General features: G+C 31.8%; 1 protein-coding gene across 4 annotated transcripts in view; it reads right to left on the minus strand.

The window, feature by feature from the left end:
- LOC123266383 (insulin-like growth factor-binding protein complex acid labile subunit) overlaps positions 1–12,014 on the minus strand; it is a 77,561-nt gene extending 65,547 nt beyond the window's left edge. Inside the window, exons 1-4 of one of the 4 annotated variants that reach the window (XM_044730637.1) lie at positions 11,893–12,014; positions 11,657–11,816; positions 8,804–8,805; positions 7,797–7,999 (exon numbers count right to left, since the gene is read on the minus strand). The gene's annotated coding sequence lies outside the window, so the exon portion shown is untranslated. The other 3 variants (XM_044730635.1, XM_044730634.1, XM_044730632.1) reach the window with 3 other exon arrangements.
- Between the last annotated feature and the right edge of the window lie 750 nt (positions 12,015–12,764).

Below are 12,764 nucleotides of genomic sequence, written 5' to 3' on the forward strand. Positions count from 1 at the left end.
ATCAAAAAAACATATATCTAGACTATCTAGAGTATCTCGACTATCTCAACGGCGAGTCGCTGAACTAAATTAGTTTGATATGCAGAGTTTGAAAGGTTAATTATTTATATATTTTATTTCACCAGTGGGCAAACCTAGCTACGTTTCAGCTTCCAGCTATATTCCTATATATTTCTATCCGTCAAGTAGAGTTCCTTTCACAGACGTTAATTCACTGGCGTATTTACTCTTTGCTCTTGAAATATACCGCTGATTTTAAAAGTTCGAATGGGTAAATTTTATAGCCAAGTGTATACCGCGGTTTCTCTTTAGCTTCCAGCCAAACCACTCGCCCAGTCCCTCAACTATTTGTACCATCAATTCGTTATTTTTTTTTTTTTTTTTTATTTTATTTATATAATCATTTATTTTTTCAATTTTTTCCGCCTCTGACGTTTATGAAATTCAAAATAACTCGAGTATTTAACTACTCCCAATAAATGTCCTCGAAAATAAATATCAAGTTAATAAAGTTGTTGAGTAATGAAAAAACTTTTTATAGATCATTATTCGATTACCTTATCATTATTTTGATTGCCGTCTCGTTAATTAGATTACGTTAGCATCAAATTTTTGAAATAATTATTAAACTTTTTAACCTTTAAAAGGTAAACAGTAAAGAAATGGAAAAAATTATTAAATATTTCTTATAATTAATGGTCGCCAAATTTTAACCTTCCACAAATATTTAATAATTAGAAAGGTGAGATTGTGAGGTAAAAGAGGTTAATTATTAAGAAAATTGCTTTATGGCGATGGTGGTGAATGAGGTTATCGTTTATGATAGTAGGACACGGAGAATAGTTTATCTAAAACTTGAAGCTGATAACTTAACTTGACTAATAATGGCCGGTAGTTTGAAAGATACTTTAGAAAGACTGTCAATCATGTGGATTTTGGTTGTTATCTTGTCAAGCGGCAAGTGGATCGGTGGCAACTGGCAAAACTAAAGTCCCAGACAGATTTAGACCTACTGTTAAGTCCTGTAAGGTCCTTAAACGTGTATACATCCAAGATGAACAGAGTTAGTAGGGAGTAGGTCCGTTCTGGTAAGGTAACTGAGAACTCTAACTGGGAAAGGACATCCACGCTCCGAGTTTGGTTATGATCTAGGATATCCAAGTTTAACCGGATATCACGTCATGCCAATCCCCAACTCGGTAGTGGCGTAGTGGTATCCAGGAACCCGCGGCCTTGTGGTCACGGTATAACCGTCATCCTCACCCTTAGTCCTACACGGGTTGTTCTAACTACCCGGATGCTGCTTTTCCAACTACAACTACAATTCTCGATCCTTATACCACCTGGTATTCCCTTCTCTTCCCTTCCCTTCAATGGTGATTCCTGCCTGGATTTGTTAACCATCAAACTAGGAAACAACGCAACAGAGTAAGATCCACCGCACTAAATTTGACATTATTATACTTTTTTATTTTTTCCATCAATTTACCTATATGTTTTTTTTTTTTATTTTTTTTTTTTTAAAGAAGAGACATTACACACGTACGGGAATTATTGGTGTGTCTGTTAGATCGTTATTGACGTGACAAAGCTCCCCCCGCTTCTCAACAGAGAGTTACAGCGTACAATCCAATTCCAAACATCAGTTATCTCGTGAATTTAAACCTATATCGTTTTAACGTTTCATTTGTCCGTTGTTCTCTACTTCTCTGATTCATTATACCGAAATTAGATTTAACTCATTAATTACCTTGTTATTTATAGTTATTGATGTTATTTAATAGATACTACTGAAGTTTATTGTTCTAGTAAATTTACTAAACAGTTATTATTTATGAATTTAAATCAGATTTTTTATTAGTTTATCACCTATAATACGTAAACGAAATTTAAATATAATTGATGATTCAATTTCAATCGATTAAATACTTTACGTACGAATGAGCAATGGAAAATTAATTGTAATTTCTTTCTTAAAGTAGTTTCTGGTAATTAGATTATCAGATTGACGTGATATGCTATTTATAGATATATAGGTATATAGAGATATAGGTGAGGCTATTAATCTCTAATCTTTGATTTTGGGTGGATCAGGAAAAGGATCCCGGAATGCCGAGCTTTTGAGCTTTTTTCTTTTTCGGGTCGAATTTTTTCGCATAGAGCTTAAAAATCAATCAGTCCTCCCGACGGATTTGAGATATATATGGCCCGGCTGGTGCGGTCCGGTAAGCTTTTATCTCTCTCCATTTATCTAAACGGTTTTGTTTGCATCGCGTTACGGATAATTGCCGAACCGGGAACTTTCTATAGGTATCTCCTTTCCGACAACGACGACGAGTTACGGTAATCTGGATTTCACAGTACGCGTACCCATCAAAAAGTCTATTTCAATTAATTTGAATCCTCTAAGAAATCTTCTAATAACTTTATTTCAAAGATAATTAAAATTTTAAAGAAAAACAAATAAATAATCGATTTAATAAGCGAAAAACAATTTGATATATAGTTAAAAATAAAAAATAATAATGATAAAAAATAAAAAATTGTATTACAAACAGGATAAATTTATTTTGTCAGAGATATCTATTTGTCTTTCAGTTTCACAATGAATTTACAAGTGATGTTATAAAATGGAAAAACTTGAACGAACTTTTGTTTTTTATTCCCGGCATAAAAGCTTTTTTCTGACAATGGTGATAAAATTGTACAACACATATATTGTATACATTCTCATATATTTTACGTGTACAGATGTACATATATATATATATATATGAATGTGTTGTATATGGAGACAAGATAGTAGAGACATATAGATTTATATTTGTATACATATGTGTACAGTACATAAAGAGAAATGGTTACGGTCTCTGTCGCTAAGTGTATTTCCAACGCAACGACAGTAACGACAGGACGACGGGGACCTGAAATGGATACCAAAATGAACTTGTTCCAAAAGCTCTCCTCTCTCTCTCTCTCTCTCTCTCTATCAAATTCATTCATTCTAACGAACGAATGAACGAAGGTACACACATCCCATTGGGATTTCCGACGAATATTACACGTGTGATTTCTCTGTCCCCGGGCTATACGTTACAAAAGTGCGTAATCGAAAACCATCAGCTGGTTAATTGAAATATTTTTCATTTTAAATCCATTTCTCTAAAACTGTAGATGAAACAAACAAAAAAAAAAAAAAAAAAAAAAAATTATAATCTAAATGATATAAATTATTTCGAGTCGATAATTTAAAAAAAATATAAACGGTAAGTAAGCGCAGAAGAAAAATTTTAAAAACTTTAGAATTTATTCGTGCATCATTCACTTGGACAACAATAGCTTGGCACCCCGCAGCAATTTCTCTTTTACTTTCTTTACTTATTCGCGACCTACTTCCTACTATCAAAGAACCATTTTAAAACCAACCCCTTCAAAATCCCACTCATCAGCCTTGTAAAACCGTCACACAGCTTCTCTATTTTACCAACTTACTTAAAATATAATAATAATAATAACAATAATAACAACAACAACAACAACAGCGCTGCCGACCAACTTTACTTTTCTTTTTTTTTTTATAAGTTAATTTCTAAACATGCACAAACTTATAAACTAACTACCAACAATACTAATGATACGTTAATTTTTTACCTCCAAATCAACAAAATAACTTCTCTGTAATTAAATTATCTCAACTAGTTTACTTTCTAAGGTTTGTTCTGTTGATTACCTTTAGCATATCTTTTTGTAACAAAATGAAACTTATTTGTATTTATAAAAAAATACTAGTTACTTTTTTATAAAAAGTTATTCAGTTATAAGGACAGCCTACAAACGGCCAATCAAATATCGAGAAAAGAAGTATAAAGTTATCAAATAAAGTAGCTTTATAAAGTTTAAAACAACTCACGTAATACACTATTTAATTTAATATATAATAATACCTTGGACGAGTATTGAAATATATTGTTAATTAATAATAGAGTTATAATTTAAAATAAATGTATTTTGTTTGTGTACATGTATATATTTATTATTAGAATTTAAGAGATAATTAAAAGCTGACTGGTAAAGTTGTCAAATCCTTTGATTTTACAAGGTTAAGCGGTTGTAATTAAATTCTTGAGGAACTATTAGAGAAAATAAGACGGATGGTCGGAAAGAAATCCAATAGACGAAATAGATAAAAATAGAGGTCCAGAGGAAGTAAGAAGTAGGAAGTAGGAAATAGGAAAGAGGATACTATTCCAATCTTAGAGCATTGCCTAACGCAATTGTCTGGAACGTCTTACGAGCAATCCCAGCTCTCGCTCGGTATTTTATTATTTTCTAGTTGGTCCCTTTCCACTGTGGTCGTCTGATTCCTATTTTCTATTAATGCAACAGCACAACCTAGAAGCTAGAAGCTAGAAGCTAGAAGCTAGAAGCTAGAATCTATAAGCTAGAACCTAGAATCTCTTTTTATAAAATTATTCCCACGACAACGACTGCAATGTCCAGTAGCAAACTAGCAGCAACCCACCAACAATGCTACTTTTTATATCTACTTTATCTATTGTAACGACAAAATACGGTAACCCCATTTGTCGATAAAATTAACGAGCACGTCAATCCGCCTATATATCTTCGGTTCTCTCTCCGGCAGCCCCCTTTTTCATCAACTCTCTTTCTCTCTCTCTCTCTCTTTCTTTCTCTGATATATACCAACAGTATAATGATTATCTAGTTTTGTATCTGGACAAACATTAAACAAGGACAAAGCGGAGCAAACTTGGCGCTGGTTTTGAATGCTAACAAATGCGCATAACTGCTAACGTGAATCCTCATGTTTATGCATATGTATACTCCACATACTACCGAGATAGCAAGTTTATATGCGTACGAATGAATCCATTCGACACCAATTAACACCGTTATTCTATTTTTTATCATTTTTATTTATGTTTAAATAGGGAAGACACACAAGAAACCTGATCGAGTTTTCCGTTGAGAGTTTAAATTATTTCAGCATGTATGTATAAAAGTGTATCTCAGTACCTGGTATATACCCAACAACAGCCCCGAAGAATCACAGAAAATAAAAAATAAAGAAAATGTTTCGAAAAAAAGATAACTAAAACGAGACACCGAGCAGAGTATTGTGTCTTCTGGTGTAAGTTAAAAATTCATCAAGCTAAAAAACGAATAGAAGAATAGAACGAGGTGACGCAATCGGAAACTTTACGCGACTCGAATTCAATGCATATCCATGAGGTAACTCTGGCTCCAATAGAGACATCCAACATGGAAATGCCACTGTGTAGACGGATGTCTAATAAATAATATCAACTCAGATAAATAAATAAAATAACATTTCGTGTGTATATGTATATATATGTGCAGTTGATACATCTCAAGAAGAGAATTTGTAAAATAGCTTATACAAGTCTTAACAGGTCAACCCAACTTTCCTGGCGATTTAACCAACTGGACTATCTATCTGAAAGTTTTATTTATAAATCAACAAAAACCTGAGGGGGGATCCTGTTGGCGCCTAACTTTTATTTTTAAATCTAACATGTTTCATTCAACACGATAAAACTTTAAACTTTCAAGAGATAAAAAAAAAAAAAAATACTTGATATTTAAAGGATTATTATTTAGATTTCTAGGATATCATGTTTTTATAAATTATAGATAATAGTTTGTATAAATGATGATTCTCAGAGTATTCTCAAGAGATGAAAATCAAACAGGAGATGAGTAATTGAGTTTATATAAGAAAGCAAGTATTCACATTATTTTTCAGTGTCTAGATTATTTCCAGTTTCCACAAGAGATATAAATAAAAATGTTTAAAATATTAGCATAGCATTGTTTAAGAAATATATATTTTACTGGGGATGTAGTGTAAATACATATAATATTTCTTAGAGAATTTATTATGGATAAGAAAATAAGTATTGTACAAATATTTAACCACAAGAGAATTTCGTAGGATGAGAAAATAGTAAGAATAGAGAAAAATATCATCCTGGTTATACCCTTATACCCTTATACCCTTATATATCGTCAGTATAGAAAGAGCTAGTATACTTAGACGCACCCAGAGATAACGTAATTTCCGTACAACTCCCCAGAGTCTATTTCAGTTGGTACAAGGGGCTGACTACCGGGCGTCTTCAATGTCTATTATATATTTCTACGGTCTGTACTTGACTCGCATATAATTTAAACATTACTGATGAAAATAATTAAATTAAATGAATTATCATGAATTAAAAAAAATAACTAACATTATATTCAATATCTTGGGTTTATAGTAACTTTAAATTTATTAGAGATAAAATGTCCTAATGTAGAATCAAGGCCCTGAAGGGTGTTATGTATGTAGCAGGTTAACATTGGACATTTAACATTTAACATTGAACATTGAACCCATTGAACATGTAGAGAAACTGCAGCAGAACACCGCTAGGAGCGTTGATCTCTACTCGTTTCCACATATCCCCGAGCTCATGCCCAGGATAATCGGATCTGTCGATGCGTTACTGGGCAAATGACTTTGGTACGTTCCCGAATCCACTTGACCAGCTAGCCACCCACTTTTCACCCTCTAGCCCTCTAACCCTCGCCCTCATACATACGATATACGACTGTGAATCATTATTCGACGCGTTATATACGCAGAAACTCGATTCGCGTGTCGGCTGTCGTCATTTCCAACCAGAAATTCAACTGAGTAAAACCCTTTTATCACACTATTCATCCACCAATCTACAGTATACTATCCATAGTAGTAGGAGTAGTAGTAGTAGACTGTATATTCTACTGGCTGCTAACGCCCTACCGACAACCCAACCCTCACCCACTGGGCCATATATATTTAAATATGTATGTACCTATCTTGCTCGCTATATTCCTATATTATATGCATTTACATATTTACATAGATAAATACGTATACACATTAAATTACATTTAGCATATCAGTACAAATGCTAGACTGGTTGAATTTGTAATTAAGGAAATGGCTATAAATTGAAAATAACCGCAAATTATGGATTTAATAATATTATTCATTTTTAAACTCATTTATAATCCTTATAAAAACAATTTATATTTTATTTTTAGTTTTAGGTTGTTTCGTTTCTCATTTCACGTTATTAATTATATAAGTGCGTAGGGTGGAAACCAGAAAAATTTTACCAGGGAGATTTGTCACGCTACCTAGAGAGATCTTTTTAATTAATTATTGTAATTCTTTTTTTTCTTTAATTCATCGAAATTAAGAGTAAACTTTTACTAGTAGTTTAATAAATATTGATCTCTAATTAAACAGTTAAATTAATGAAATTACAAGATCTAAAAATAAGTCAGTTGATTGGTTGGTTTATTGGATTTAAACAAGATAAAATTTAATTGGTTAACATTATCCAATTGCGAGATGTATCTTGTAAAATGGATATGATTCACGAAAGGGTTTATAAATAGCCAGAATAGCGGAGCTGATTGATCATTAAACTTTTAGATTTCATTTAATAACAACGTTAATAACTTTCAGATATTACTTATTGACAAGTTAATCCATTGTCATTAAATTCTATTTGACATAATTATTTTTATTTTCGTCTACTAAAAAGTTCTACTAACTGGTTCCGTTAAATATTTTTTAAAAAATAAAATTAATCCTTAAAATAATATAATTAAAGATGGTGATGATGTTGGAATAGGAATATCCGGTAGTTAAAATATTAATTAATACGATCCGGGTAGCATAAATAATATATAATTTGGTTTAGTAAAGACAAACTCACCCTCCAGGATCTGCTGTCTCTGTCTCTGGCTCTGAAATTCAGTTGTAGTCTCTTTTAACTAGTGCTGGTGTTAGGCGAGTGATAATTCTAACTGACGTTCTACCATGAAATTTTCATGCTCTCTTATTCGGAAACTTGTGAATTCACCAGGTGTAAAATTTCCTTGCGATTCGGTAACTGGTGTATCTCAAAGTGGATTTTATCTGAAATAAAATTAAAAATTAAAAATAAGATGAGGTTATTAAGATAAAATAAAAAATAAAATAATGATAATAATAATATTAAAAAAAAAAAAAAAAAGGTAAATTGGATAAAAGAAAAAGGAGAATGCCCAGAGGTATAGCTTTGTAAAATAAAGTAGGTGAATAAAAGCCAGGATGAAAGCCGCGCGCACAGATAATCCTATTGGAAGTCATACTACAGACTTTAAGGGCGCTTCTTATAACGGATGGATATACTATAGTTAGATATATAGATAGATATTTTCCATCAGTTTCATTTTAATAATTATCAGCTAATAAAAGTTGATGCTGTCCTCTTTGATGTTACCCGTTGTAACAAGATAAAGTATCGATCGTACTACCGTGTACTCTCATTCCTCGTGTATTATATCTCGTAACTGGTGAGGGTGTAGTAGTAGATGAGCTACGATGAAATATAATGTCGGGATAAAGGGACCAAATATATGTATGGGTTGACTATCACACACATACACACACAAAGATGAAAATATATATATATCCCTTGGTCGTATATTTTAGTGCGATACGTGCATATGCAGACATTTACATCGAGGATGAACGTACCATCGCTGCCGAAAGGCCGAAAGAGCATAGTTAGTCGTCAGTCGTCGAAAATGAACGCAAATCCATTCTAGGCCAACGTGCCACGGTCTGTTCGTCAAACGCAAACCTCGACTCTGTCCGCAGCTTGTGTTTTCATCCGAGTGTCAGGCCAATGAGTTTAAATCCAATAGTGGCGACTTTGAAGTGAAATACACCACACACCGCTATCGGCAACACCATTACCCTCTATGGATACCACCAGGGGAGGGGGATGTCATATAGGATTTACTGGTGAATCATCCTGCAATAAATTCATATACACCCTTAATATTATTTTACATTTTACATTTTACAATTTACATAATTAATTTTATTTATTTATTTTTTTAATTAATCCAATTGATAATTCGTTTATTTGATTTATTTAATGTTTCAGTGATAAAAAATAAGGCTGCTGTCTGTTTTTTATTTCATAGAAAATTCCCCTTGCCAAATGTCACATCTGATAATTTCACCAGAAAGAGTAATTTATTGAATGAATAAAAGAAAATAAAAAATTATTGATGCACAAGAAATATTGTCAATTATCAGACAATCATCAAAGAAAGTGTGCTACGGTTTTACGGATCTCCCTAGTATAGATGTTTCAGCCGAGTGAATAGATAATTCAATAAAATAAAATTCGAGGGGTTGAATTTGATAATCGAGATTTGAATTAAATAATGATTAATGAACGAAAGCAGATAAAGTATGGTATATATTGTAAAAATAATCCAACGGAAGGATATAAAAATGACAAAAGCAGACGTCGAAAAGCTATGCGACGATAATCTTAGCCTTAGCAAGTCTTGTAGCCACCGTTAGATAGGAAAGGGATTACGAGGGTCTGAGAAAACCGGGTCGGTCAAGCCGGCATGAAATACGAAGCTTCGGAAGCTTGGAACCTTCGAGAGAGATCATTGGTGTGATAGAGTAGAATTGCCGAGGCACATAATTACCAATTGCTTCTGATTGGCATCATCATATTGCTTGTAATCCACCTACACGTCAACACGTCTACACGTCTACCTCTAAATATCTCGAAATACATATTAGATTACCGTAAAATAAAACCAGTAAACTTTAATTGGATAAGAGTTAATCTAGTATACACTCTAGTTATTTGTTGTATTTTAGTAGTAACTTTGAATTATGTATATACAGTATATAGACAATAGAGCCATGGACTCTGTCTGTAATAGAACAATAACTGAAACGATATAGAATCATTGATTGAAAACAATAATCTAGGTAGTGACCTAACGTGAGAAATGGCAGATGTATTGGTAATTGAATAAATACCAATATAATACCTAGTACACGGGTATACAGTTGTAGTTATAGTTATACATATATAACATATAGATATAGATATACAAGGGAAACTGTTAAACTTGAAAGCTATGTGTAGACATTAATTTAGGTCCAAAGGTGTTGCTACCAGCAACAGTTCAACCGAGAGGTACAACCTGATATTATTGGGTGATAGCAATCGTGGTAATTACTGTCGTCCTCGATCGATCAAGACCTCTTTACCCTGTTCCCAGTTCCCGGTTTCAGTTCGCTCAACATAAACTACTAGCACCATTCCCTTAATACCTTACTGGTTGGTAGTTTGTACCCTTCTCTACTACAACTATAATCTATATATAACTACATAACTATTCATCATCTCAAAAGCTACTGGTTACCAACAAACAGCCACTCACTCTTCAACAACTATTCAAATGCTTTTGACTTAAATTACAGTCGCTTCATTTCATCGTTCTATCGGGAAACTTAAACTTTCCGTGTTACTCTTCTCAACTTGGGGAAATTAAAAGGAAATTTAATATATTATTTAGACAATACTATTTACGCTAATCAATATAATTCCAATGCAATATTCATTTCTGTAAATTAATTTTACAATAAAATATATGTCAATTATTTTCTTTTTGCAATAAACAATTATTCCTTTTTTAATGTCCGTAAAATGTTTACTTTGTTTAATATCCGATAAAATTTTTTTCATTTTATTTGTTGAGCAAGTATGAGGCATTTCAGAAGCTACTTGAGAGGTTGGAAAGCTGTTATTGTCCTCAAAGTACTCATAGCGTCAAGGTGTTATTCCACCTTGTATACATAGTTTTGTCTAAATGGGTACTTGTTGATGAAAGACCAAGCTGGTAAGTCTACAGTCTTAAATGCATATAAACTTTGGATTTAAATAGTTATTATCAAAACTTTTTATTACTCACTTTTAAAGATTAACTCGACTTATCCTCTTGAGTATTAACAATAATTATTTTTTAATTTTTAATTTCTTTCAGAGTCTGCTACTGAAAACTGAAACAGAATAATTGAAAAAAAAAAAAAAAAAAAAAAAAAAAAAAAAATTAAATATTAAATATATATATATAAGAATAAAAATAAGTATAAAAACGTCTTAAAGTCATCCACGTTATTCAAGTACTCTCATGTCTACCATTCTCGCGTCTAAAGTGCATGAAAACTTTTTTTTAGGATATAAGTTCTCGCTTGAAATGTTGAAGCGGACTTTTAAAAAGGACAAAGACAGAAAATATCCACATGTATACGTATATGTATCTATGTATGAAGGTACAAGTAAAGCTTGTAAATAAAGCAGGGGGTGGATGAAAATTCCCTCTACTCTTTCTACCCTATCTTTTTGAAAGTCTCCCCATTCCCATTTAAACCCACCCCGTAATCGTAAATTCATGCAAAGTTGAACTTGATATAAGTTATGTAGTAGCACGAGTGACGACATCCGGAATTGGGTGTATCGTATATCGAAATGTCTAGACGGCCCAAAAAAATTTTTATATTATATAAACATTTCATAACTTGTATAACTTGTACATTTGGAGCCTCACCATGGAGATGACTTTCTAGACAACTTGTATCATTTTTGACAGACAATTTATTAAACATCTTCCATGTTATTAAAAAAAAAAAAATAACTAGAAAACTCTATTATTATTATTTGGTAAAAAAATTAATTTTATTTACTACTGAAAATTACTCTACTCTCACCGACAAAACAGTTGATCTAGCTCGTCAATCCGCTGAGATTTAATCCACCGGTTCTCGTGTTATTTACTTGTTTTTCCAGCATAGCACTAAATAAAAGTTTTATCACCAGCACCGCCACCAGTATTGCTGCTGCTGCTCCTGCCTACCGCAAACTAAAAAACTTTTATAATTAACTATTAGTTTGTTAAATAATAACCTACAAACTTTATTTACAAGACCCAATTCATTTAACTTACCAACAGATAATTATAAATAAATAATATTTAATTAACAATCTATGTCACTCTTATTTACTCTTGTCAATAATTATTATAACATCTGACGATATCGATGATGATGCCAAAGCTTTTAATATTACAGAGAGACAAATTTTATAAATAAATTCATATCAGATCTATATAGATAATATATACTTTTAGTATTATTACTGAAATTGTTGTTTAGATTTTATTTAATTAATTAATTAACGGTAGATGCTACGCGATATGTCCAGTTCCTGTTTGTGTACCCTATTTTTATCAGTGACGTCAAACACTTGTTGCTGTATACGATAAAACCTTTATTAATTGTTAATTAAATAATCTAACTTTAATTAAAAGTATACAACGATGGAAAATTACCGGACTTTTCTACCCCTCCAGATTTATATTTCCAACAAAAGAATAAATAATTTAAATACATATATATATATCAATTATTTTAGTTTAATTAAATCATTAAAACTTTACTCCGGCTCTGCTTTAATTAATCGTTTTATTATTCACAAGTTTTTCGGTAATAATAAATGAATGACGCAACCCGCCAAAGCGTATTGTTGTATATATACTTATATATAGATGTTTGCTTACGACCAATCGTAGTCATTTACTTTTTTTTTTTTAAGACAACCGATTATCTAAATATTCTATTTTTATCCTTTACTATGTTAGTAATTCTGTTAATATAATAATTACGTGATAATCAAAGAGTATATATATATATGTAAATAAAAATAAAATATCATTTTATATTCTGTCAAGTAGAACGTGTGATGTGTGATCGAATTGAAGTGCAGCTTAATCTCGATATATATCGAACTAATGAAAAAATATACTCCCTGATTAGTTAT

Source organism: Cotesia glomerata, linkage group LG5, assembly GCF_020080835.1.
Source record: "Cotesia glomerata isolate CgM1 linkage group LG5, MPM_Cglom_v2.3, whole genome shotgun sequence".
Lineage (NCBI taxonomy): Eukaryota > Metazoa > Arthropoda > Insecta > Hymenoptera > Braconidae > Cotesia > Cotesia glomerata.